Source organism: Bubalus bubalis, chromosome 5, assembly GCF_019923935.1.
Source record: "Bubalus bubalis isolate 160015118507 breed Murrah chromosome 5, NDDB_SH_1, whole genome shotgun sequence".
Lineage (NCBI taxonomy): Eukaryota > Metazoa > Chordata > Mammalia > Artiodactyla > Bovidae > Bubalus > Bubalus bubalis.
Window position 1 is genome coordinate 123046184 of NC_059161.1, and position 27119 is coordinate 123073302.

Sequence of the window (27119 nt, forward strand, 5' to 3'; positions counted from 1 at the left end):
TCTACTCCTGAAGGAGTTTGGGTAAAATGGGTTATACGTCTTTCTTAAATAATTGGTAAAATTTCCAGGGAAGATACCTGTAGTTTTCTTTGTGGGAGGATGTTTAACTGTAAGTTTATTTTATGTAACAGATGTAAGACTATTCAGTTTATCTCTTTTCTTCATTTATAGTTTCTATCCTCATCATGTATCCTATTTTCCTATAACTTTACTTACCTGGTAATGTTTGATGGATGCCAAGCATTGTGACTCAACTTCTGGGATGTTAGATAATTTTTTTTTTATTCCTAAAAGCACTGAGCTGTTTGGGATATGCCTAAGTTACTAGAAAACATTGATCTTTTTATGTCTGAGGGAAATCTTGGGCAATGTGTACCAGGCAGCTGCTTGGACTCATCCATAGGCTATCAATACTGTCAAGGGGCCAAAGAACCATGGGCAAAAGGGCTGTCTAGACATATCTCCTGGCTTGCTTGTCAAATTTGTAATCCATCTAGGTTTGCCCACTGCAGAACAAGTCAAACACTGAGTCACTGAGGTTTGCCACAGAGAAAGTGTTATTTGTGAGGTAGTAAGTGAGGATACAGCAGAACAAATCTCAGATCTGCATCCAAAAAGGCCAGAGACCTGAGATATTTATGATACAAAGAAGAGGAGTGGTCTCAGGCATTTGGAAAGGTGATTGGAGGCTGGGAAAATGTGAGGTAATTCATTTCTATGCAGGCCTGTGTTTAGGGTCAGTGGGCTCAACTAGTTTTGGGCAGGTGTATTGGGCAGGGCTTGCCCAAGTCACTTCAGTCATTTCCAACTCTGTGTGACTCTATGGACTGCAGCCTTCCAGGCTCCTCTATCCATGGGATTCTCCAGGCAAGAATACTGGAGTGGGTTGCCATGCCCTCCTCTAGGGGATCTTCCTAACCCAGGGATCGAACCCTTGAGTCTCTTCAGTCTCCTGCATTGGTAGGTGGATTCTTTGCTGCTAGCATCACCTGGGAAGCCAGGTGAGTATTGGATAGGAGCTGACTCCAAATTTTTGGAAAACAACTTGAGCTCCCATTACTATGGTGATTCATACATCAGAAGTATGTGGTTAGAAGTCTGATGATAAATTACATACGGTTCATGAAGCTGGGAGGGTTTGTAGTTAGAGACAAGGGGAAAAAACAGCTAAAGTAGGCTTAACTAGTAAGGGCAGGTTACAAGTATAGGGTTTGCTAAGAAACGGTTCCCTTATCTTCTACTCTGTAAGACATGTTCAATGAGTTCTGTTAAGTGCCAGCTTCCATTAATCCTATGGAGCATGGTTTCACAATTTCTCCCTCTTCATCTTCTCTCTGTCTTGTTACCAACTGTATGTATTTCTCTGCTTCCTGTTCACTTCCATCATCCTATTTTTTATTTTTGCCTTTAAAATTTCTTTCTTTAAATAAGGAAAAGTATTTATTTGTGCCTTTTTTTTGTTATTTACTACAATACTGGTTGCAAAGTTAACAAAAGAAATGCTAACTGAATAAATGAATTACAGGATGAATGAACTGATAGTAATTTCTTGAGAGCTCAAATTTCATTACAGTGACCCTTCTAGGTAGCCCTATAGGGGTACAGCACAAGTCATAAACATGTTTGATCTGCTGCAAAGTACATTCATTTTTAAGACTGTAATGCTTACATGAGGCAAAACTTGGAGGTCACTACCCAAAAACTAGCATATGCCAGCCTGCACTAAGGTAAATATCAAAACTCTAACTGCTCAGTGTTAAATTAACCAAGGGTTCATAGAGGTCCCTCAAAAGTAAAAAAAAAAAAAAAAAAGTGTGTGAGGAATATGTGAAACAATCATTTTTAGATGAATGAAATGACAGAAATTACAATCAGTACAAACTAATAACTAAACAATAGTGGAATCAGTTCAGTTCAGTCTCTCAGTTGTGTCCGACTCTTTGTGACCCCATGGACTGCAGCACACCAGGCCTCCCTGTGCATCACCAACTCCTGGAGTTTACTTAAACTCATGTCCATTGAGTTGGTGATGCCATCTACCCATCTCGTCCTCTGTCATCCCCTTCTCCTGCCTTCAATCTTTCCCAGCATCAGGGTCTTTTCCAATGAGTCAGTTCTTTGCATCAGATGCCCAAAGTACTGGAGTTTCAGCTTCAGCATCAGTCCTTCCAATACATATTCAGGACTGATTGGAAGGAATATTCATCGGAAGAAAGAAAAAGATAACTTTCATGAAATGGACACATTCCTAGAAAGACAAAATTTACCAAAACTGACATGAAGAAGGAATAGAAAATCTAAATAAGACTATAAAGGTTAAAGATCTTGAGTTAGTAATTTTAAAACTCAAGTTCAAGCTCAAGCTCATTTAGCTTCACTGGTGAACTCTACCAAATATTTCAAAGGAATTAACATGAATCCTTCACAAACTCTTTTAGAAAATAGATGAGAAATGAGCAATAGGAGAGGACTTCACACTAACAAAGAGCATGTATACCTTTTCACTTTGTTGATTATTTCATTTGCTTTTTAGAAGTTTTCGAGTTTGATGTAGTCCCACTTTTCTATCTTTGGTCTTGTTGCCTGTGATGTTCATGCCAAATCCTAGAAACCTTGTCAACAATAATGTCAAAGAAGGTTTTCCCTATCTTTTTCTTTTCTTTTTTTACTTACAATGTTGTATTGGTTTTGCCATACAACAACATGAATCCATCACCGGTGACATGCGTTCCCCATCCTGAAACCCCCGCCCACCTCCCACCCCGTACCATCCCTCTGGGTCATCCCAGTGCACCAGCCCCAAGCATTCTGTATCCTGCATCAAACCTGGACTGGCTATTCATTTCTTATATGATATTATACATGTTTTAATGCCATTCTCCCAAATCATCCCACCCTCGCCCTCTCTCACAGAGTCCAAAAGACTGTTCTATACATCTGTGTCTCTTTTGCTGTCTCGCATACAAGGTTATCATTACCATCTTTCTAAGTTCCATATATATGTGTTAGTATACTGTATTGGTATTTTCTTTCTGGCTTACTTCACTCTGTATAATAGGCTCCAGTTTCACCAACCTCATTAGAACTGGTTCAAATATATTCTTTGTAATGGCTGAGTACTACTCCATCATGTATATGTACCACAGCTTTCTTATCCATTCGTCTGCTGATGGACATCTAGGTTGCTTCCATGTCCTGGCTATTATAAACAGTGCTGTGATGAACATTGGAGTACACGTGTCTCTTTCACTTCTGGTTTCCTCAGTGTGTATGCCCAGCAGTGGGATTGCTGGGTCATAAGGCAGTTCTATTTCCAGTTTTTTAAGGAATCTCCACACTGTTCTCCATAGTGGCTGTACTAGTTTGCATTCCCACCAACAGTGTAAGAGGGTTCCCTTTTCTCCACACCCTCTCCAGCATTTATTGCTTGTAGACTTTTGAATTGCAGCCATTCTGACTGGGTGAAATGGTACCTCATTGTGGTTTTGATTTGCATTTCTCTGATACTGAGTGATGTTGAGCATCTTTTCATGGGTTTGTTAGCCATCTGTATGTCTTCTTTGGAGAAATGTCTATTTGGTTCTTTTATCCATTTTTTGATTGGGTTGTTTATTTTCCTGGAATTGAGCTTCAGGAGTTGCTTGTGTATTTTTGAGATAAGTTGTTTGTCAGTTGCTTCATTTGCTATTATTTTCTCCCATTCTGAAGGCTGTCTTTTCACCTTGCTTATAGTTTCCTTTGTTGTGCAGAAGCTTTTAAGTTTAATTAGGTCCCATTTGTTTATTTTTGCTTTTATTTCCAATATTCTGGGAGGTGGGTCATAGAGGATCCTGCTGTGATGTATGTCAGAGAGTGTATTGCCTATGTTCTCCTCTAGGAGTTTTATAGTTTCTGGTCTTATGTTTAGATCTTTAATCCATTTTGAGTTTATTTTTGTGTATGGTGTTAGAAAGTGTTCTAGTTTCATTCTTTTACAAGTGGTTGACCAGTTTTCCCAGCACCACTTGTTAAAGAGATTGTCTTTTCTCCATTGTATATTCTTGCCTCCTTTGTCAAAGATAAGGTGTCCATAGGTGTGTGGATTTATCTCTGGGCTTTCTATTTTATTCCATTGGTCTATATTACTGTCTTTGTGCCAATACCATACTGTCTTGATGACTGTGGCTTTGTAGTAGAGCCTGAAGTCAGGCAGGTTGATTCCTCCAGTTCCATTCTTCTTTCTCATGATTGCTTTGGCTATTGGAGGTTTTTTGTATTTCCATACAAATTGTGAAATTATTTGTTCTAGCTCTGTGAAAAATACCATTGGTAGCTTGATAGGGATTGCATTGAATCTATAAATTGCTTTGGGTGGTATACGCATTTTCACTATATTGATTCTTCTGATCCATGAATATGGTATATTTTCTCCATCTATTAGTGTCCTCTTTTCTTTCACCAGTGTTTTATAGTTTTCTATATATAGGTCTTTAGTTTCTTTAGGTAGATAATTCCTAAGTATTTTATTATTTTCGTTGCAATGGTGAATGGAATTGTTTCCTTAATTTCTCTTTCTACTTTCTCATTATTAGTGTATAGGAATGCAAGGGATTTCTGTGTGTTGATTTTATATCCTGCAACTTTACTATATTCCTTGATTAACTCTAGTAATTTTCTGGTGGAATCTCTAGGGTATTCTATGTAGAGGATCATGTCATCTGCAAATAGTGAGCATTTTACTTCTTTTCCAATTTGGATTCCTTTTATTTCTTTTTCTGCTCTGATTGCTGTGGCCAAAACTTCCAAAACTATGTTGAATAGTACTTGTGAAAGTGGGCACCCTTGTCTTGTTCCTGACTTTAGGGGAAATGATTTCAGTGTTTCACCATTGAGGATAATGTTTGCTGTGGGTTTGTCATATATAGCTTTGATTATGTTGAGGTATGTTCCTTCTATTCCTGCTTTCTGGAGAGTTTTTATCATAAATGATGTTGAATTTTGTCAAAGGCTTTCTCTGCATCTATTGAGATAATCATATGGCTTTTATTTTTCAATTTGTTAATGTGGTGTATTACATTGATTGATTTGCGGGTATTGAAGAATCCTTGCATCCCTGGGATAAAGCCCACTTGGTCATGGTGTATGATCTTTTTAATGTGTTGTTGGATTCTGATTGCTAGAATTTTGTTAAGGATTTTTGCATCTATGTTCATCAGTGATATTGGCCTGTAGTTTTATTTTTTTGTGGGATCTTTGTCAGGTTTTGGTATTAGGGTGATGGTGGCCTCATAGCATGGGTTTGGAAGTTTACCCTCCTCTGCAATTTTCTGGAAGAGTTTGAATAGGATAGGTGTTAGTTCTTCTCTAAATTTTTGGTAGAATTCAGCTGTGAAGCCTTCTGGACCTGGGCTTTTGTTTGCTGGAAGATTTCTGATTACAGTTTCAATTTCCGTGCTTGTGATGGGTCTGTTAAGATTTTGTATTTCTTCCTGGTCCAGTTTTGGAAAGTTGTACTTTTCTAAGAATTTGTCCATTTCTTCCATGTTGTCCATTTTATTGGCATATAATTGCTGGTAGTAGTCTCTTATGATCCTTTGTATTTCTGTGTTGTCTGTTGTGATCTCTCCATTTTCATTTCTAATTTTATTGATTTGATTTTTCTCCCTTTGTTTCTTGATGAGTCTGGCTAATGATTTGTCAATTTTATTTATCCTTTCAAAGAACCAGCTTTTGGTTTTGTTGATTTTTGCTATGGTCTCTTTTGTTTCTTTTGCATTTATTTATGCCCTAATTTTTAATATTTCTTTCCTGGGATTCTTTATTTCTTCCTTTTCTAGTTGCTTTAGATGTAGACCTAGGTTATTTATTTGACTTATTTCTTGTTTCTTGAGGTATGCCTGTATTGCTATGAACTTTCCCCTTAGCACTGTTTTTACAGTTTCCCACAGGTTTCGGGTTGTTGTGTTTTCATTTTCATTCGTTTCTATGCAAATTTTGATTTCTTTTTTATTTCTTCTGTGATTTGTTGGTTATTCAGCCTCCATATGTTGGAATTTTTAATAGTTTTTCTCCTGTAATTGAGATCTAATCTTACTGCATTGTGGTCAGAAAAGATGCTTGGAATGATTTCAAATTTTTTTTAATTTACCAAGGCTAGATTTATGGCCCAGGATGTGATCTATCCTGGAGAAGGTTCCGTGTATGCTTGAGAAAAAGGTGAAATTCATTGTTTGGGGGTGAAATGTCCTATAGATATCAATTAGGTCTAACTGGTCTATTGTATCATTTAAAGTTTGTGTTTCCTTGTTAATTTTCTGTTTAGTTGATCTATCCATAGGTGTGAGTGGGGTATTAAAGTCTCCCACTATTATTGTGTTACTGTTAATTTCCCCTTTCATACTTGTTAGCATTTGTCTTACATATTGCAGTTCTCCTAAGTTGGGTGCATATATATTTATAATTGTTATATCTTCTTCTTGGATTGATCCTTTGATCATTATATAGTGTCCTTCTTTGTCTCTTTTCACAGCTTTTGTTTTAAAGTCTATTTTATCTGATATGAGTATTGCTACTCCTGCTTTCTTTTGGTCTCTATTTGCATGGAATATCTTTTTCCAGCCCTTCACTTTCAGTCTGTATGTGTCCCCTGTTTTGAGGTGGATCTCTTGTAGACAACATATATAACGGTCTTGTTTTTGTATCCATTCAGCCAGTCTTTGTCTTTTGGTTGGGGCATTCAACCCATTCATGTTTAAGGTAATTGTTGATAAGTATGATCCCATTGCCATTTACTTTATTGTTTGGGGTTCGAGTTTATACACCCTTTTTATGTTTCCTGTCTAGAGAAGATCCTTTAGCATTTGTTGGAGAGCTGATTTGGAGGTGCTGAGTTCTCTCAGCTTTTGCTTGTCTGTAAAGCTTTTGATTTCTCCTTCATATTTTAATGAGGTCCTTGCTGGGTACAGTAATCTGGGCTGTAGGTTATTTTCCTTCATCACCTTAAGTGTGTCTTGCCATTCCCTCCTGGCTTGAAGAGTTTCTATTGAAAGATCAGCTGTTATCCTTATGGGAATCCCCTTGTGTGTTATTTTTTGTTTTTCCCTTGCTGTTTTTAATATTTGTTCTTTGTGTTTGATCTTTGTTAATTTGATTAATATGTGTCTTGGGGTGTTTTGCCTTGGGTTTATCCTGTTTGGGACTCTCTGGGTTTCTTGGACTTGGGTGATTATTTCCTTCCCCACTTTAGGGAAGTTTTCAACTATTATCTCCTCAAGTATTTTCTCATGGTCTTTCTTTTTGTCTTCTTCTTCTGGGACTTCTATGATTCGAATGTTGGGGTGTTTAATATTGTCCTGAAGGTCTCTGAGATTGTCCTCATTTCTTTTAATTCGTTTTTCTTTTTTCCTCTCTGATTCATTTATTTCTACCATTCTATCTCCTACTTCACTAATCCTATCTTCTGCCTCCGTTATTTTACTATTTGTTGCCTCCAGAGTGTTTTTGATCTCATTTATTGCATTATTCATTATATACTGATTCTTTTTTATTTCTTCTAGGTCCTTGTTAAACCTTCCTTTCATCTTCTCAATCCTTGTCTCTAGGCTATTTATCTGTGATTCCATTTTGATTTCAAGGTTTTGGATCATTTTCACTATCATTATTCGGAATTCTTTATCAGGTAGATTCCTTATCTCTTCCTCTTTTGTTTGGTTTGGGGGACATTTATCCTGTTCCTTTGCATGCTGGGTATTTCTCTGCCTCTTCATCTTGTTTATATTGCTGAGTTTGGGGTGGCCTTTCTGTATTCTGGCAGTTTGTGGAGTTCTCTTTATTGTGGAGTTTCCTTGCTGTGGGTGGGGTTGTATGGGTGGCTTGTCAAGGTTTCCTGGTTAGGGAAACTTGTGTCGGTGTTTTGGTGGGTGGAGCTAGATTTCTTCTCTCTGGAGTGCAATGAAGTGTACAGTGTTATGTGTTATGAGATGTCAGTGGGTTTGGAGTAACTTTGGGCAGCCTGTATGTTGAAGCTCAGGGCTGTGTTCCTGTGTTGCTGGAGAACTTGCATGGTATGTCTTGCTCTGGAACTTGTTGGCCCTTGGGTGGTGCTTGGCTTCAGTGTAGGTATGGAGGTGTTTAATGAGCTCTTGTCGATTAATGTTCCCTGGAGTCAGTTCTCAGGATTTGGACTTAAGCCTCCTGCTTCTGGTTTTCAGTCTTATTTTTACAGTAGTCTCAAGACTTCTCCTTCTATATAGCACCATTGATAAAACATCTAGGTTAAAGATTAAAAGTTTCTCCACAGTGAGTGACACCCAGAGAGGTTCACAGAGTTACATGGAGAAGAGAAGAGGGAGGAGGGTGTTAGAGGTGACCTGAATGAGATGGGGTGGAATCAAAAGAGGAGAGAGCAAGCTAGCCAATAATCACTTCCTTATGTGTGCTCCACAGTCTGGACCACTCAGAGATGTTCATGGAGTTATACAGAGAAGAGAAGAGGGAGGAAGGAGACAGAGGTGGCCAGGAGGATAAAAGGGGGGAATCAAAAGGAGAGAGACAGATCCTTACAGTAATCAGTTCCCTAAGTGTTCTCCACCATTTGGAACACACAGAGATTCACAGAATTGGGTAGAGAAGAGAAAGGGGGGAGCGGGGGACAGAGGCGACCTGGTGGAGAAAAAGGAGAGTCCAAAGGGGGAGAGAGCAGTCAAGCCAGTAATCTTGCTTCCAAGTAAAAATGGGTACTGAAGATTGGGTTCTTAAAGGTACAAAATTGATAACAAATACCAAAAAGCAAAGATTAAAACTCTAGAGTAGAGGTTGAATTTTCAAAAATACAATATTAAAGAAAAGAAGAAAAAAAAAGTCACAAAAATCATAAAATATATATATATATATGAAGTTTGCTTTAAAAAATAGGGTATTTTTTTTTTGCAAAGTAATAGTAGGTTATAAAAGTGAAAATTAAAGGAGTAATAGAGGACTTAAAATTTTGAAAAAATTAAAAAAAAAAGAATGGTCGTAAAAATAGTAAAAATATATCTAGGATTTTCTCTGCTGTCTTTGTCGGCAGTGTGGGATCAGTTCATTTTAGGATAGTTCCTTGGTCCGGCTTATATTTCTCAAGATCTATAGGCCCCTTCCTATGTAGTCGGGACTAACTACAGGGTTTTAATCTATTGCATCTGTCACTGCCAAGGTGGTTTCCTCTGTTTTAGCTTCTTTTGTTTGCTGGTCTCTTCAGTGTCTGATTTCCACCCTGACACAAGGGGGCGGTGGTGGACATTTTTTTTAGGCTCACTTGTTCAGTCGCGCTGTGGGGAGGGAGGGACACTGCAAACAAATAACACTGGCATGTGTTCTCTGTGTCTCAGCCACACTGGGCCTGCCCCCACTCACGGCGCGTGTGCCATCCCTGCCCACACTGCTCAGGCTCTAGGTTGCTCCACCGGGAACCGTCCAAGGCCGGCCCTGGGCTGCATGCACCTCCCGGGTCTAAGCCGCTCAGGTTCAGGCACTCAGGTAGTCCTCAGCGGCACAGACTTGATTGGGCCTGCGTTTTGTGCCCTTCCCAGGTCTGAGCAGCTCAGGTGATGAGGTGTTTGGTGAGCCCGGTTGCTGCAACTTATCACCTCCCCCATCCCTGCAGCTTGGTTTTCTGTGTGTACAATCGGCGCACCTTCACAGGCTGATGTCCAGGACAAGAAGTCTTAGTTAGGAAAGAAGCCTGCTTGCAGTTTGGTAGATAATGTCTCTCTGAGGCTGTGATTGCCCCCTTCCGGCTCTGGCTGCCTGTCACTGGAGGGGGATGGTCTGCAGCTGGCGATGGCACCCCACTCCAGTACTCTTGCCTGGAAAATCCCATGGACAGAGGAGCCTGGTAGGCTGCAGTCCATGGGGTCGCTGAGGGTCAGACACGACTGAGCGACTTCACTTTCACTTTTCACTTTCATGCATTGGAGAAGGAAATGGCAACCCACTCCAGTGTTCTTGCCTGGAGAATCCCAGGGACGGGGGAGCCTGGTGGGCTGCAGTCTATGAGGTCGCACAGAGTCGGACACGACTGAAGTGAAGTCAGACATGGACAGCAGCAGTTCTGTTCAGTCTTTTGTTCTGTGCACGGGCCTGGCGGTGTTTTAGGTTAGGGCTTTGCGCATGGTAGCTATCCCGCGCTCTGGTTTGCTAGCCCAAGTTAGTTCGCTCAGACTGCCCTCGGGGCATTCAGGCCTGGTCCTTACTCTAAGCAATGCAGCTGGTGCCTCCCTGTCCAGCCCCCACTTGCTAGTGGTGGGTGCAGGCATCTGCGCTGCTTCTCTGCTGAGGGAGTTACCATTGGGCTTGTAATCTGTGGGTTTTAATTATTTATTTATTTTTCCTCCCTGTTATGTTGCCCTCTGTGCTTCCATGGCTTGCCACAGACTCGGCAGTGAGAGTGTTTCCTGGTGGTTTGAAGATTCTCTCTTTTTAAGACTCCCTTCCTGGGATGGAGCTCCGTCCCTACCTCTTTTGTCTCTTTTTTATTTTTTCCTACCTTCTTTCGAAGACAATGGGCTGCTTTTCTGGGTGCCTGATGTCCTCTGCTGGCATTCAGAAGTTGTTTTGTGGAATTCACTCAGTGTTTAAATGTTCTTTTGATGAATTTGTGGGGGAGAAAGTGGTCTCCCCGTCCTATTCTTCCACCATCTTAGGACCACCCCACTTCCCTATCTTTTTCTTCTTAAGATTTTTAGAGTCTCAAGTCTGTGTTTAAGTCTTGCTTAAGATGCAATGTTATTTGTGCATAACAAAGAAGTAAATCCTGCCATTGGGACAATGTGTATAAGCATATAGACATTATGATACCTGAAATAATCTGATTACTGAAGGACAAATACAGCATAATTCTACTTATACAAGGTTTTAAAATAGTCAAATTCATAAAAGAAGAGAGTACAATGAAAGGTAGTTGTCAGGAGCTAAAGGGATAGGGCAAGTTGAAAATTATTTTCCAATGAGTATAAAGTTTTTAAATCAAGATGATATATATATAGTTAGTTAGTTAGTTAGCAACATTGTATTGTGCATTTTATGGTATGTTAAAGGGATGGATCTTATGTTGTGTTCATTTAAAAAGATTACAAAAGAACAGAAGGGAATTTCTGGAGATAGTATGGTTCGTTCCTTAGTGTAGTGATGGTATTGTAAGTGTATGCATATGTACAATCTCCACAAGATGTACAATTATGGAGTGTATCAACTATAACCCCTAATTAAGAGAAAATATAAAGAACCTACAAAAATTCTCATCCTAAATGGTGAAAAACTGATTTCTTCACCATAAATCCAGGAAAAATATAATGATGTCAACTATCACCATGTATATTCAACAATATATTCAAAGTTTTAGTGAGGGTAACTAAGGGAAGGAAAATAAATACAAGATATATATATATATATTGGAAAATAAAAAATACAACTGTCTTTATCTGTAGATGACATAATTTTGTATGTAGAAATTCCCAAGGATCCACTAAATATCCATCAGAAGTAACAAATGAGTTTACCAACTTTGAAGAATACTAAATAAATTGTAAAACTCAGTTGTATTTCTCTACACTAGCAATGTGTGTGCTATGCTTAGTTGCTCAGTCATGTCCAACTCTTTGTGACTCCATAGACTGTAGCCTGCCAGGCTCCTCTGTCCATGGGGATTCTCCAGGCAAGAATGCTGGAGTGGGTTGCCATGCCCCCCTCCAAGGGATCTTCCCAATCCAGGGATCAAACCCAGGCCTCCCACATTGCAGACAGATTATTTACCATCTGACCCACACTAGCAATAGACAATCCAAAAACAATCTTATAAAAATCTATTTAAAAGAGTAACACAGAGAACAAAATACACAGAAAAAATTAATAGATGAAGTCTGAAGATGGTACCATGAGGTGAGATTGTGGAGGTAAATGATTGCCCTCCACCCTCCTGGGAATCCTGTCCTTTCTGAATGGATGGTATTGTGCTACCTATTTCCTGCCAGAACTCTTTGTATTTCTGTATAAAGATCTCCTGCTCCCATTTCCAACAGCCAACCTAGTACCGGATGTGATGATGCTCTTCCTGTATCTTGGAACTGAAGTAATTCGACTACTTTTTGGTATAAAGGGAAGTCTCTGCCAATGCAAGATGCCACATGGTATTAATGTGGTCTTGACCTTCTTGTCCACCATGGTGGCCTCCTATTACCTGCTGCTGCAGACCTCTGTGATCCTCCTGGAAGCATCATGAACAGCATCTTGCTCTTCTTCTGTAGCTCAGAGCTGCTGCTTAAGGTGCTAACCCTGGTCACTTCCTCCAGTATGGACAGGACGCAAAGTACAAAAATTTCAGCCAGCAGCCCTCACATGCTGAGACCACACATACATTTGGTACTTCAGCCTCACCAGTGAGAAGTGGCAGGCCATGTTAGAAAAAGTTTCAGCTTTTCCTTGGCACAGACACCTGGGGAACAAACCCAGCATAAGGCCACTGGGCACCATCCTCTCAACCAGGACCATCAGCCCAGGAGACTCTTCTACACTCCAGAATAGAGAGGGGCAAGGCTATAGCCTTCCTGGCCCCTCCAGGAACAAATTCCCTTCTGACCCCAGGTTTTTCTCTTTGATCATCGTGGCCAGAGCATCTTGGGTAGACCATGCAGGCTCCCTGGGCTTCCAGCAGGACCTGAGCCACACGCTCCCCATGTGTGCTATGCCCCACATGTCCTGCAGGAGCATGGGGTGTCTCAGGAGGGTGTGCTCCCAGAGTGATACAAAAGCTGCTCATCCCATTTCTATGACTGAGCTCCAGAACTTTTTAAGTGACTCATAGTGTTAGTCTTCTACTCTCATCATGAAGCAAACATTGTTTTATAATATGTATTTTCTGTTAACAAATTAATAGGAGTGTAAGAATTGTCAACTATAAACCAAAAAAAGTGTTCTGAGAAAATAAAGATCCCTAATATATAAATGGAAAGATAGCTCTCAGTCTTGTATCAGAAAGCTTAGTGTTGTCAATAAAGCAATGCTTCTCAAGTTGATCTATAGCTTCAACACAATTTCTATCCAAATCTCAGCTGAATTTTTGGGGCAGAAAATTACTTTAATTGTCAATTATATCATTAATTGTCAATTTGTAATATCTTTGTTATTAATATTAATATGGATTCAAGGGCACATATTAGCCAAAACAATATTGGAAAAGAAAAACTTAGAGGACTTCCACTTTTCAATTTCAAGGATTACTGCAAAGCTATAGTACAGTGTTGAGAGGAGCAACCCCATGTCCAAGGAGCAGTGGCTGTGTGGGTGTCTGGGGAGGCCTTAACAATAGCTGTGAAAAGAAGAGAAGTGAAAAGCAAAGGAGAAAAGGAAAGATATAAGCAATCTCCATCTGAATGCAGAGTTCCAAAGAATAGCAAGAAGAGATTAAAAAAAAGCCTTCCTCAGTGATCAATGCAAAGAAATAGAGGAAAACAACAGAATGGGAAAGACTAGAGATCTCTTCAAGAAAATTAGAGATACCAAGGGAACATTTCATGCAAAGATGGGCTCGATAAAGGACAGAAATGGTATGGACCTAACAGAAGCAGAAGATATTAAGACGAGGTGGCAAGAATACACAAAGGAACTGTACAAAAAGATCTTCACAATCCAGATAATCAGGATGGTGTGATCACGCACCTAGAGCCAGATATCCTGGAATGTGAAGTCAAGTGGGCCTTATAAAGCATCACTACGAACAAAGCTAGTGGAGGTGATGGAATTCCAGTTGAACTATTTCAAATGCTAAAAGATGATGCTGTGAAAGTGTTGCACTCAATATGCCAGCAAATTTGGAAAACTCAGCAGTGGCCACAGGACCGGAAAAGGCCAGTTTTCATTCCAATCCCAAAGAAAGGCAATGCCAAAGAATGCTCCAACTACCGCACACTTGCACTCATCTCACACACTAGTAAAGTAATGTTCGAAATTCCCCAAGCCAGGCTTCAGCAATACGTGAACTGTGAACTTTCAGATGTTCAACCTCGATTTAGAAAAGGCAGAGGAACCAGAGATTAAATTGCCAACATCTCCTGGATCATGGAAAAAAAACAAGAGAGTCCAGAAAAACATCTATTTCTGCTTGATTGACTATGCCAAAGCCTCTGACTGTGTGGATCACAATAAATTGTGGAAAATTCTGAAAGAGATGGGAATACCAGACCATCTGACCTGCCTCTTGAGAAACATGTATGCAGGTCAGAAAGCAACAGTTAGAACTGGACATGGAATAGCAGACTGGATCCAAATATGAAAAGGAGTACATCAAGGCTGTATACTGTCACCCTGCTTAGTTAACTTATATGCAGGGTACATCATGAGAAACGCTGGACTGGAAGAAAGCACAAGCTGGAATCAAGATTGCTGGGAGAAATATCAATAACCTCAGATATGCAGATGACACCACCCTTATGGCAGAAAGTGAAGAGGAACTAAAAAGCCTCTTGATGAAAGTGAAAGTGGAGAGTGAAAAAGCTGGCTTAAAGCTCAACATTCAGAAACTAAGATCATAGCATCTGGTCCCATCACTTCATGGGAAATGAAGTGGAAACAGTGGAAACAGTGTCAGACTTTGGGGAAACAGTGGAAACAGTGTCAGACTTTATTTTGGGGGCTCCCAAATCCCTGCAGATGGTGATTGCAGCCATGAAATTAAAAGACGCTTACTCCTTGGAAGGAAAGTTATGACCAACCTAGATAGCATATTAAAAAGCAGAGACATTACTTTGCCAACAAAGGTCCGTCTCATCAAGGCTATGGTTTTTCCAGTGGTCATGTATGGATGTGAGAGTTGGACTGTAAAGAAAGCTGAGGATCAAAGAATTGATGCTTTTGAACTGTGGTGTTGGAGAAGACTCGTGAGAGTCCCTTGGACTGCAAGGAGATCTAACCAGTCCATTCTAAAAGAGATCAGTCCTGGGTGTTCAATGGAAGGACTGATGCTGAAGCTGAAACTCCAATACTTTGGCCACCTGATGAGAAGAGTTGACTCATTGGAAAAGACTCTGATGGTGGGAGGGATTGGGGGCAGAAGGAGAAGGGGACGACAGAGGATGAGATGGCTGGATGGCATCACCGACTCGATGGACATGAGTTTGGGTGAACTCTGGGAGTTGGTGATGGACAGGGAGGCCTGGCATGCTGTAATTCATGGGGTCGCAGAGTCGAACACGAATGAGCGACTGAACTAAACTGATAGTACAGTGTGATTCAGGCATTAGAACAGAATTTGACATAAAGGAATAAAATTGAGAGAACAGAAATAAACCCTAAAGTTATGGCCAACTGATTTTTAATGAAGGGGACCAGAAAAATCAGTGAGAGAAAGGCACTTTTCATAGATAATGCTTAAAGAAAAAGATATACATACACATAAGGTTTTAGGACCTCTATCATATACCATGGGGCTTTCTGGGTGGCTCAAATGGTAAGGAATCTGCCTGCAGTGCGGGAGACTGGGATTCGATTCCTGGATTAGGAAGATCTCCTGGAGAAGGGAATGGCTACCCACTCCAGTATTCTTGCCTGGAAAATCCCGTGGACAGAAGAGCGTGGTGGGCTATAGTACATGGAGTCACAAAGAGTCAGACATGACCATAAACAAACAAATTTCAAAATGAATCCTGGACTTGAATATAAGAACTAAGACTGTGAATTTTCAGAATAAAATATAGGATTACATATTCATGATTTTGGTTAGTCAATGGTTTCTTAAACATGGCATGAAAGACCAAACGATAAAAAAGATCAGCATCAGAAAGATGGCAGAAGAGGATGCCCCAGCATTCCTATTCCATGGAAACACCAATTTAACAACTGCCCATGGATGAAAGCCATGGATGAAAGTTCCTTTTTAAGATACTCGGAATTCAGGCAAGAGGTTTCATCAGCCTGGTGCAGCACAAAAATGAGAAAAGACTCATTTGAAAGGAGAAAAGCTTCACTTTCCTCCTGTCACTCTCCTCTCAACAAAGCACAAGCAGGGCTGAGAAAAATCCCTTTGGCCTAAAAGTCCTTTCATGGCAGAAAGAAAGAGAAAGCCTGTCTGTGGATTCTGACATCAGGCTCTGCCCGTGGACCTCATCAGGCAGCCCACCCAGGGTCCCTGACAACTGGCCTGTCCAGAGTTTCTGGCCAAGGTGACTGGTGTAAAACTTTCCCTGCCAAAGCCAGTCTAATGACTGGAAAGGGTGACTGCTTCTTCAAAAATACAAGGTTACAAGGATCATGAAGACTTGGAGAAATATGATACAACCAAAGAAACAAAATACAGCTCCAGGAACTGACCCTAAAGAAATGAATATCTATGAACTGCCTGACAAATAATTCGAAATAATCGTTTCAGAGAAGTTCAGGTAGCTCTTCAAGTTGCAAAGAAATAATGCTAAGCAGCAACACAGACACATAAGAAAGGACAAGTCTCACTGGTAAAGGTAAATGTAAAGACAAGTAATAATATAACACTGGGATGGTGGTATGTAAATTACCTTTCAGCCTCGACATAAAAGTTAAATACAAAAGTATTAAAAATTCATGACCATAAATTTTTTATAAATATAGAATAAGAAAATGTACATTCGGACACCAATAGCACATGCCTATGTGTTTGTGGCAAGTAAATTCATAGAGTTTTTGCATGCAATTCAAATTAATTGTTATCAGGTTAAAATAAACTGTCCAAACTCGAAAAAATTTTATGCAAGAATTACGGTAATCAGAAAGGAAAACCTGACAGTTGATACAAAAAGATAAAGAGGAAAGTATCAAAGTACCTTACCACACATGCAAAAAGACCTTTTCATTGATATGCTACAGCTCACTTCATTGATTTGATCTCATTGAAAGCCTTCAACAGCATAAAGGGGCAAAACCAGAGTTCATATCTATGTTTGCTTAGTGGAGACAGACTGCACCTAGACAATATGAGAAACTTCTATTAGGCAAGACTGCTCTGAAAATTGAGGCCTCCTCAAAATGCTTCCCAAGAAAGATGCCCCAGAAAGATGCTGCCTTCATCCTAAAGACATATTCTACTAAATCAGTGAAATCAGAGGAAATACAGGACATAGAAGAATTCTGTATCATGAGATAAGCTTTATCTAAGAATTATCAGGCTCCTGATGTACAAACAGGGAGTGAGGTATTCCAATTTAAACAGAAAACAGAATAAACTTCTGATGAACCCACTTCCTTCTTCAGCTACTGCCTTATTCTCTGATTTCTTTTTTTTGTGTGTGTGTGTGTGTGTGTGTAATAAAGTTTTATTAAAGTATAAAGGAGATAGAGAAAGCTTCTGACATAGGCATCGAAGAGGGCAGAAAGAGTACCCGCTTGCTAGTGTTAACAATGAGGTTATATAATCCAAAGAATGTCTGGAGGGTGTAAAGACCTCATCAGACCTACTCCCATAATTTACATTTTAAGATAACACTGTCCTCAGGCAAGATACATCCTTGTAAAGACCAGGTCTACTCCCATAATTAACATTTTAAGATAACAGAAGGTTGAATCCAAAGACTGTCCTTAGGCAGGATTTCTTTCACAGAAAAAAGTTCTTTCTCATTTTCTTCTCATCTATTTATATTTTTAACCATTCCTATAATGCATTCAATTATTCAGTCCCAGGAGGACTTTCCTATAGCTCAGATGGTAAAGAATCTGCCTGCAATGCAGGAGATCTGAGTTCGATCCCTGGGTCAGGAAGTTCCCCTGGAGAAGGAAATGGCAACTCACTCCAGTATTCTTGCCTGGGAATCCCATGGACAGAAGAGCCTGGTGGGCCACAGTCCATGGGGTCCCAAAGAGTTGGACATGACTAAGCAACTAACACACAGACAAAATGCATTCCATAGAGCAGTTCTCCTGGGTTCCCTTATCATACCACTTTCCCCCCGGCTGCCCCTTCCCAACAGAGCCTCTTGCTTTGTCAGTTTGTGTGTCTCCTTAGACAATTCATTTCCAAGTGTTAGATAAGAGCCTACTTTCGGGCCCTGGAAAAGGGGTTCCCTTTCCTACAGCAAATGGTGACTCAGGTGGGGACTCTTCTTTCCTGCAATTGACATCCTAACCACTTGGGATACTCAACAATGGGCTTACCTGCCCATAGACCAGGCCCAGTGGATGCAACTGGAATCCTTTTGTCCTTGGTCTCCTCCTAATGGAGACGACTCCCCAGAGTGCCCTGATTGGGTAAGGAACAAGAGGCTTTACTGATCTTTCTCCCCTTCCTTCTCTCTTTCAGCTTCTTAATCCTTTCTATCCTACCATTTTTTCTAGTGCCCTGGTCCTGGACCCACGAGTCTGGTCAAAGGGCCTCAGCCTGAGATGAAGGTCAGAGCCTGATCACCTTTGGTTGTCAGAGAACTAATTCTGATTCTGTTCTGGTCTGGTCTGGTTTCTGCTTGAGCCAAGTTCCAGCCCTCCCTTCCCTGGAAGCCCAGTGTAAAGTCTCATAATGCCTGGGTGTCAGCTGGTGGCAGGAGACATCTGTAAGGCCACCCCTTTTGACTCCCTCCCCTGGAAGATCCCCTGAAGAAGGAAATGGCAAACCATTCCAGTATTCTTGCCTGGAGAATTCCATGGACATAGGAGCCTGGCAAGCTACAGTCCATGGGTTTGCAAAGAGTAGGACACGACTGAGCTACTGAGCACACAGACATACACATAATACATTTGGCCCCACCAAATTTCTTAAAATCCTAATATTTTATGTATTTTCACATCCAAATGTTTGTGTGTTCATTGCTCAGTCATGTCTGATTCTTTTGTGACCCCATGGACCGTAGCCCGCCAAGCTACTCTGTCCATGGGATTCTCCAGGCAAAAATACTGGAGTGGGTTGCCATTCCCTTCTCCAGGGTATCTTCCCAACCTACGAATCAAGCCTGGGTCTCCCACATTCCAGGCAGATTCTTTACTGTCTGAGCCACCTTCTTCAAGTGGCATTCAAAATCTGACTGCCCTTAACGACCTGCACTATTACTTACCAAGTCTAATTCACTCTCATTTCTCATCTGGACTATTCTCCCTTCTCCAATTCACACATCTTTTTTCAATGAAGTCTTTTAAAATTTTTCATGTGATGCCAGATCTCAGCTCAAATATCTCTTGTGGCTTCCATCTCATGCAGAATGAAATTCAACACTCTTACCTTCAATATTAGATCTAGCCTCCTCTGTCTCTTTACCTCTCTAACCTTATCTAACTTTTTATAGCCTTTTTGCAACTCCATGGCCTGCAGCATGTCAGGCTTCCCTTTCCTTCACTATCTTCAAAAAAAAGTATATAAAATGTGTGTATATGTATTTTTAAAAATTATTATTAAAAATAATAATAATAGTAGCTATTAACTACTATCAAAATTACAAACTGTAACACACTAGTAACTAAGAAGACACATATTTGTCCCTCCAGAATAATATTTTATTAGAAACCACCCTCTAGATGTTTGTAGTTATTACTTCAATATACATCACTTTATTATTGTTCATGGTTCCTTATTAGATAAAATTCACACATGGTCACATGTGTGAATTCTAAGTTCAAAATTCAATGTATTTGATGAGATTGGGCACGTTCAGGATTGTATGGAGTAGAAAAAAAATTCAGTGTATTTGGATAAATTCATATATCAGTATCAGCCACAATTCTATAAACAGGCAGATTAATTCCATCACCCTAGAAAGACCTTTTGTGTTCATTCTTTAGTCAGAATTGTCCCGTAGTCCTCATCTCTCCTCTACTATATATTTCAGTAGGTATTACTTTTGCTTATTCTATAATATTACATAAATATAATTACAGACTAATTAGTTTTTTGTGCATTTGGCTTTTGCTCAGTATAGTGTATATGAAAGTCATGCCTGCTTTTCTTTGTATCACTACCGTATTCCTGTTTACTGCTAAGTAATGTTACATAGTACAGATGGGAAAATATTTGCAAACCATAGTGCAATGTGCTTCTGCATTATACATTAACCAGACCTCCAGAAAGGTGATAAAATCTGTTTGATCATAAACATCAGTGTTTTTTTTTCTTTTCCTTCCAATGTCAGCAACCCTTTAGAAGATTAACTTCTGTTTGCCTAATTCTGTAAGGGATCATGGAGACCTGCTTCTCACTTCAAATGTGCAGATCTGAACTAGATGCTTTTTGTGAACTTCATAAAATGTCTGTGTCATTTTCATGTATGATCCTTTGTCTCAAAAGTGTATAGGACTGTGCCTTTGACTTCTAACAAGTGAAACACTTCTCAGCTTTCTAAAGACTGTCTCTGAGATTATAATCCTCTATTTGGCTCAAATAAAATTCTTTATTTCCCCTTTGATTTGATTTTTAGTTAACAGCTATCATCAGGAAGACATGAGATAGTAAGTGCTGGTGAGGATGTGGACAAGGGCGAACTTTTGTACACTCTCCATGGCAATGTAAATTAGTACAGTCACTATGGAAAACAGCAAGGAGTTTCCTCTGAAAATTAAAAATAGAATTGCCATATGATCCAGTGATCTTGCTCTTGGCATACACCCAAAGGAAATGAAAAGAGGAAATTAAAAAGATAACTGCACTCCCATTTATTGAAGCACTATTTACAATCTCCAGGATATGGAAACCATCTAAATGTCAACCACTTGGTGATGGATAACCATGTATATATACACACACACATGTCAGTTGCATACATCTAATATATATGATGAAATATTGTTTACCCACCAGGAAAGGAAATCTTACTGTTAGTGACAACATGGATGGGCCTTGAAAACACTGTGCTAAATGAGATGTCAGAGAATGACACATTCTGTGTATAACAGATGTCAGATCTAAACCCGTCAAACTCATGGAAACGGAGTAGAACGGTGGTTATTGGGGCTGGAAGTTGGGGGAGTTCGTGAAAATTTTAATGGTATAAACTTGCAACTAGTAGATAAATAAGTTCTGGAGGTGTAATGCACAGTTAGTGATTTTCATAGTCCATGATTGGTGTTTGTGTCCAACTCTTTGTGACCCCATGGACTATAGCCTGCCAGGTTCCTCTGTACGTGGGATTTCCCAGGCAAGAATACTGGAGTGGGTTGCTAATTCCTTCTCCAGGGGATCCTCCCGACCCAGGGATCAAATTGGCATCTCTTGGGTCTCCTGCATTGGCAGATGGGTTCTTAACCACTGAGCAACCAGTCCATAATACTACATTATAAATTTCAAACTTAGTAACAGCCTAGATCTTAATTGTTCTCACCACAGAAAGGAAATGATAATTTTGTGACATGAATAAAGTGTTAACTAACACTATGTTGGTGATCATATTGCAATATACAATGTATTAAATTAACACATAGTATATCTTAATCTTATAAATTTTATTTATCTGTTATATCTCAATTGTGAACAAACAAATAACAAAACCGAAAAACTATCTAGATGGCTTTCATCAGGTGATGGATTAAACTAACATTCGTATCTACATTTCACGTATTCAGCAGCAGAAAGAAATAAGCTATTGATAGCAACTTCAATGAATATCTGTATAATGTTGATTTGTATGAAAGCCAACTTCAAAATATTATACACAATATTATCATTTGGTTAAAATTACAATTTTCAGCTTCATGAGATAATGTAAGAGATATGTCTTACATTAACATTGTGTAAGTTTAAGATGTACAGCATAATAATTAAATATATGTATGTATTGTGAAATAATTAATAAAATAACCTTAGTTACCACATACAACACCTCACATAGCTACAATTTTCTGTGATGAGAACTTTATATGTAAAGCACATATTCTTTATCCATCCATTGACAGACTGCTAGGCTGTTTCCGTGTCTTGAGTATTGTAAATAGTACTGTAATGTACACTGGAGATGAGGTGCAGATATCTCTTTAAGACGGCGACTTCATTTCTTTCAATTTTGTGTCCAGAAGTAGGAATGCTAGATCTTATGATAGTTATATTATTAGCATTTAGAGGACTTTCCATATTGTTTTCTATAGTGGTTGTTCCAACTTACTTTGCCACCAGCAGTCTACGCGCCTTTCATTTTTGTCCTCATGCTTACCGGCACTTGTTATCACTTATTCTTTAATGATTATATGATAATTGTTTTAACAGATGTGAGGTAGTATCTCACTGTAGTTTGGGTTCACATTTCCCTGTTAATTCGTGATATTGAAATGCTTTCATTTATCTGTTTGCCTTTTGAATATCTCCCTTGGAGAAATGTCTATTCACGTGCTTTGTTTATATTGGTAGGATTTTTTTTTTTTTTTGCTATTAAATTATGTGTGTTTCTTAAGTATTTTGGATGTTAATTTCTTATCAGATGTGTAAATTGAAAATATTTTCTGTCATACCACAGTTTCTGTTTAATTTATGGATCATTTCTTTAATGTGTAGTAGCTTTCTAATTTGATACAGTCCCACTTGTTTAGTTTTGCTTATATGGCTTGTAGTCCGGTATCATCAGTAAACTCATTGCCAAGACCAATGTCAAAATGCTTTCCTCCTATGTCTTCTTCTAGGAGTTACACATTTTCAGGTTGTGTGTTTAAGTTCTTAACCCATTTTGAGTATTATTTTTTGTAAGTGCTATAACAGAGGGGTCCAGTTTCTTTCTTTCACACATGAATATCCAGTTTTCCAGCACTATTTACTGAAGAGACTATGTTTTCTCCAATAAATATTCTCAGCTCCTTTGTCAAATATTGCTTGCATGCTAAGTCGCTTCAGTTGTGTCTGACTCTTTGTGCCTCTACAGACTCTAGCCCACCAGGCTTCTCTGTCCATGGGATTCCCCAGGCAAGAATAGTGGAATGGGTTGCCTGCCCTCCTCCAAGGGATCTTACTGACCCAGGGATCAAATCCTCATCTCTTACATCTCCTCCTTGCAATGCAGAGTTCAATCCCTGGGTTGGGAAGATCCCCTGGAGAAGGAAATGGCAACCCACTCCAGTATTCTTGCCTGGGGAATTCCACGGACAGAGGAGCCTGGTTGGCTATAGTCCACGGGGTCACAAAGAGTCAGACATGACAGCAACTAACACTTGTCACATGTTAGTTGAGTCTATTTGTAAATGATTTATTTCTGGGCTTTATATTGTATTGCCAGGAGTGTCACAGTCTGAGACGAGCTCCTCTGAGGAGACACATGGCCCACCTGGGACTGTGCCCTCACAGAGCACCTGGAAACCTGAGCAGCTTGGATCTGGGAAGTACACAAGGCATATGGCCCACCTGGATGTAAAAATAAATTATCATATAATAAAGCATAATGAGAAAAAATATATACAGCTGAATCACTCTGCTGTATAACAGAAATTAACACCACATTGTAAATCAACTACATTTCAATAAATTTTTAAAAATCTGCATTCTATCATGACAGCACACAATCTGCATACAGAAAAGAATCAGCTGAGTGTCCATCAGCCTTGGCAAATCCTGTCAGCTACCCAGCTCCAGGCAGCCTTTCGGTGACAGCTTTGTTTGCCACTAAAGAGGAATCAACAGGAGGCCAAGGAATTGATATTTCATTGTCTAAAAAGTGATCCATTGAAGACAAGTCACCAGCAGAGTTTGTCAACATCGGAAATGACATTTTTTAATGGGGCGGGGGGAGACAAAAATCATTGCTGGCTAAATTGACAGGCTTGGTTCTCTAAGGTGGGGACTCACATTTGAAAATCCAATCAATCCTGCCTTAATAAAGTGATCCAAAAAAATTGGAAAGAAAATTAAAAAAAATCTGATCATAATGTTATGGGAACTCTCTTTTAAGTTAAAGCCACTTTTCTGCTGGTGCTTTCAAACTTTTTTCTTTGTGTTTGCCTTCTGACAATTTAATAATATGTGTCTCAGTGTAAATGCCTTTCAGGTTTAATTTATTTGGGGTCTGGGTCCCATGAATCTGATGTTCATTTATTTTCCCATGCTTGGGAATTTTTAAGACATTTTTTTCTTGAAATTAGTTTTCTGTCCCTTTCTCTTTCCCTTCTTGGATTTTCATAAGCATGTATTGTTTTCTTTGTGCTGTCCCATAAGTCCCACGGCTTCTATTCACTCTTTTTCATTCTTGTTTTCTTTTTTTCTCCTCTGACTGGATAATTTCAAATGACCCATCTTCTGGTTCACTGTTTCTTTCTTCTGCAATGTTTAGTCTTATATAGAAGGTCTGTATTAAATTCTTTAGTTCAGTTGTATTCGTTAGCTCTAGGATATGTGCTTATTTTTATTTGGGGGTTATTCTCACTTCTATATTGAATTTTTCATTTTGCTCATTCACTGTTTTTGTAATTCAGTTTAACTGTCTGTGTGTATGTTATTGTAGTTCATTGAAATTTTTAAAAAGGATTATTCTGAATTCTTTGTCAAACAGTTAATAGATCTCCATTTCTTTTAGGTCAGTTCCTGCAGCTTTAATTCCTTTGGTGGTTTAATGTCCATTTGATTTTCTGTGATCCTTGATTCCTTGTATTGGCATCTATGCTATGAGCAAACAGTCTCCTCTTCTAGACTTTAAAGGTCTGCTTCAGCAGGGAAGGTCACTGTACAACCTTCCTTGTTGTGTGGGGCTTCAGGCTATGTTCTACACTTGGGTGAGGTTTTTGGAAGAGGGATGAATAAGGCTGCAGACTATGTTCAGTGATCAGGCAGGGTCATAGGCTGGGTTGTGATACAAGGTGAAGCTGTTTTCTAGGCTTTGCAGCTTGGTAGTACCATAATTGGGCTCTGAGGATCACTGTTCAAGGTGCTTGGTTATATGGGTTCAGAAATTATTCTTAAAAGTAGAGCAGAACTTCTGGCTTGACTTCCTGTCCACAGATGGGTACTGTGGCTTCTCTGGGCAGGGTTCCTGATTGGGTGGAAATGGAAGCTATACTCAGAAGTTAGGCAGACTTGTGAATTTGCTTCCCTGCTCAGGCAGGGCCATAAGCCAGCACCATGCCTAGTATGGCTTGTAGGCTGGAAATCCAAATAAGGTAGAATTTCCAACTGAGCTCTTTGGCTACCAGCTCAGTTCTGCAGATGAACAGAACCACTGGCTGGGCTCTTTACTTGGATTCCGTGGCAAGCAGAAATGCAGCCCACCAAAACTTGAATGCTGGTTACTGTGAGCTCTGCCCACTTCTTCATCTCAATTTGATTCCCAGTGATTGAGCCTGGGAATTCCCCTAGCGATTCCCACAAGGTCAGACCTGACTGGGCCTCCTGGGAAGCATCTCATAATTCTATGGCAGATGAATGTCCACTTGGATCCTTTTTTTCTTTCTAGAGAAACTGTAAGCTCAAGGGGGCCCTCTTGGTGTGGTGCTGTGTTGGGCTGGGGGGAGGAATAATGTGGTCAGAGTGTAGTCACTCCTCTTGTCCTTCTTCTTAAGTGTTTTTTCTCTCTCTTTGTCCTTCAGAGATTGCTTCATCTTTGTCCTCAAGTTCTGGAATGTTCACAGCGATGACTTGTCTGAGGATAGTTGCTAGCTAATCTATGGAGAAGGACTCAGATAGGAATGACCTATGTCACAATCCTAATGGCTTCACTTCCCCATATTTTTATTCATATATAACAATATTTTAATGACAGATTTTTAAAGTGGAAAACAGATTAGTAATTGCCAAAGATAGCAAAGGGAAAGACAGGAGCAGGTGTGAGGTGAGTATATTTATATACTCAAGAGGGACACATATATATGCATATCAGTAGAGATGGATCTCTAGTATCTTGACTGTGGTGGTGGATGCACAAAGCCAAACAGGTGATAAGCTATATGGTACCAAGTACCTCCCCCCGCCACACACACACAAATGTACAGGTAAAGCTGACTGGGGAAGTCTGAATAAGGTTAGTGCATTGTATCACTATCAATAAATTAGTACTAATATATACTATACTTTTGCAAATATTTCTATGGGGTAAAATGGGTACTGTGCAGACAATTTCTCATTACATTATTTCTTGCTGCTGTATGTGACTCTACAGTTATCTCATTAAACATTTTAATAAAGTATGTAAAGAATTGGACAGTTATAGCTTGCGAATGCTAAATATAAGAAACTTGGATGACTATATGAAAATGAGAAAATATATACTTGAAATCAAAGAGTATTACCAGAGGTAACTAGGCCAGTTTCATAGTGATAAAAGGATAGGTTCATCAGTATTCTGAACAACTGCACATAAATTATACTTAATACATTATGTAAAGTGTTAGTTGCTCAGTTGTGTCCGACTCTGTGACCCCATACCAGGCTGTAGCCTACCAGGCTCCTCTGTCCATGGAATTCTCCAGGCAAGAATGTTGGAGTCGGTTGCCATTCCCTTCTCCAAGGGATATTCCCAACCCAGGGATTGAACCAGGTCTCCTGCATTGCAGGCAGAGTCTTTCTGTCTGAGCCATCATGAAGTCCATATATTATGTAAACCAATAATATATTATGTAAACCAATAAATAAATCCAAGAAAATAAACTCACATGAGTTTACCACTGCCTTTCCCCTGTACCTATATTTCAAAGAACTTAAAATTATTGTGAGTTTTTTGTGTAATTTAAACTGAAGCACAATATATCAGCTACTGAAAACTAGTAGAGCTGTGTTTTGTTAATTATTTTAATCAAATTCAGTATTAAATAAGAAAACATTTGTTTCCTATTCTTTCCACAGAAAAATCATAAAGCAATTTACTTCCATGTCTCTCAAATTCCACTTTCTAGAAATACTGAAGACTGTGTAGCAGGCTTATCTTAGATTATTTAGAGACCATGTTCATGTCAAAGTCCAATGCTGATTTTACATAACCACTGAGGACAAGCACATTCAGAGAGTAAACCTTTAAACGGATTTCATTGTCAACAATGGAAAGTATTTTGGTAAATAATTATCTCTATAACTTTACTTTAAAAAAAGAAGAGTATTATATCCTGATAACAAAAGGACTGGGAAAACTACTCTGTTGTAAGTAAGGTGACAGGACTCATTAATGAGAAACTGGTGTGAGGTCACGTAGATAGTTTGAATTAATATAAGGAAACTTTTTGTGCCCCTGAACTTGTCTCTGTAAAGTCATTGTAGCTTCTCTTGAATATCACCT

The 27119-nt window shown here is 39.4% G+C and overlaps 1 pseudogene; it reads left to right on the plus strand.

Annotated features, from left to right (window-relative positions):
- Window positions 1–11724: 11724 nt before the first annotated feature.
- On the plus strand, window positions 11725–12800 carry LOC102412758 (annotated as a pseudogene).
- Window positions 12801–27119: the final 14319 nt, after the last annotated feature.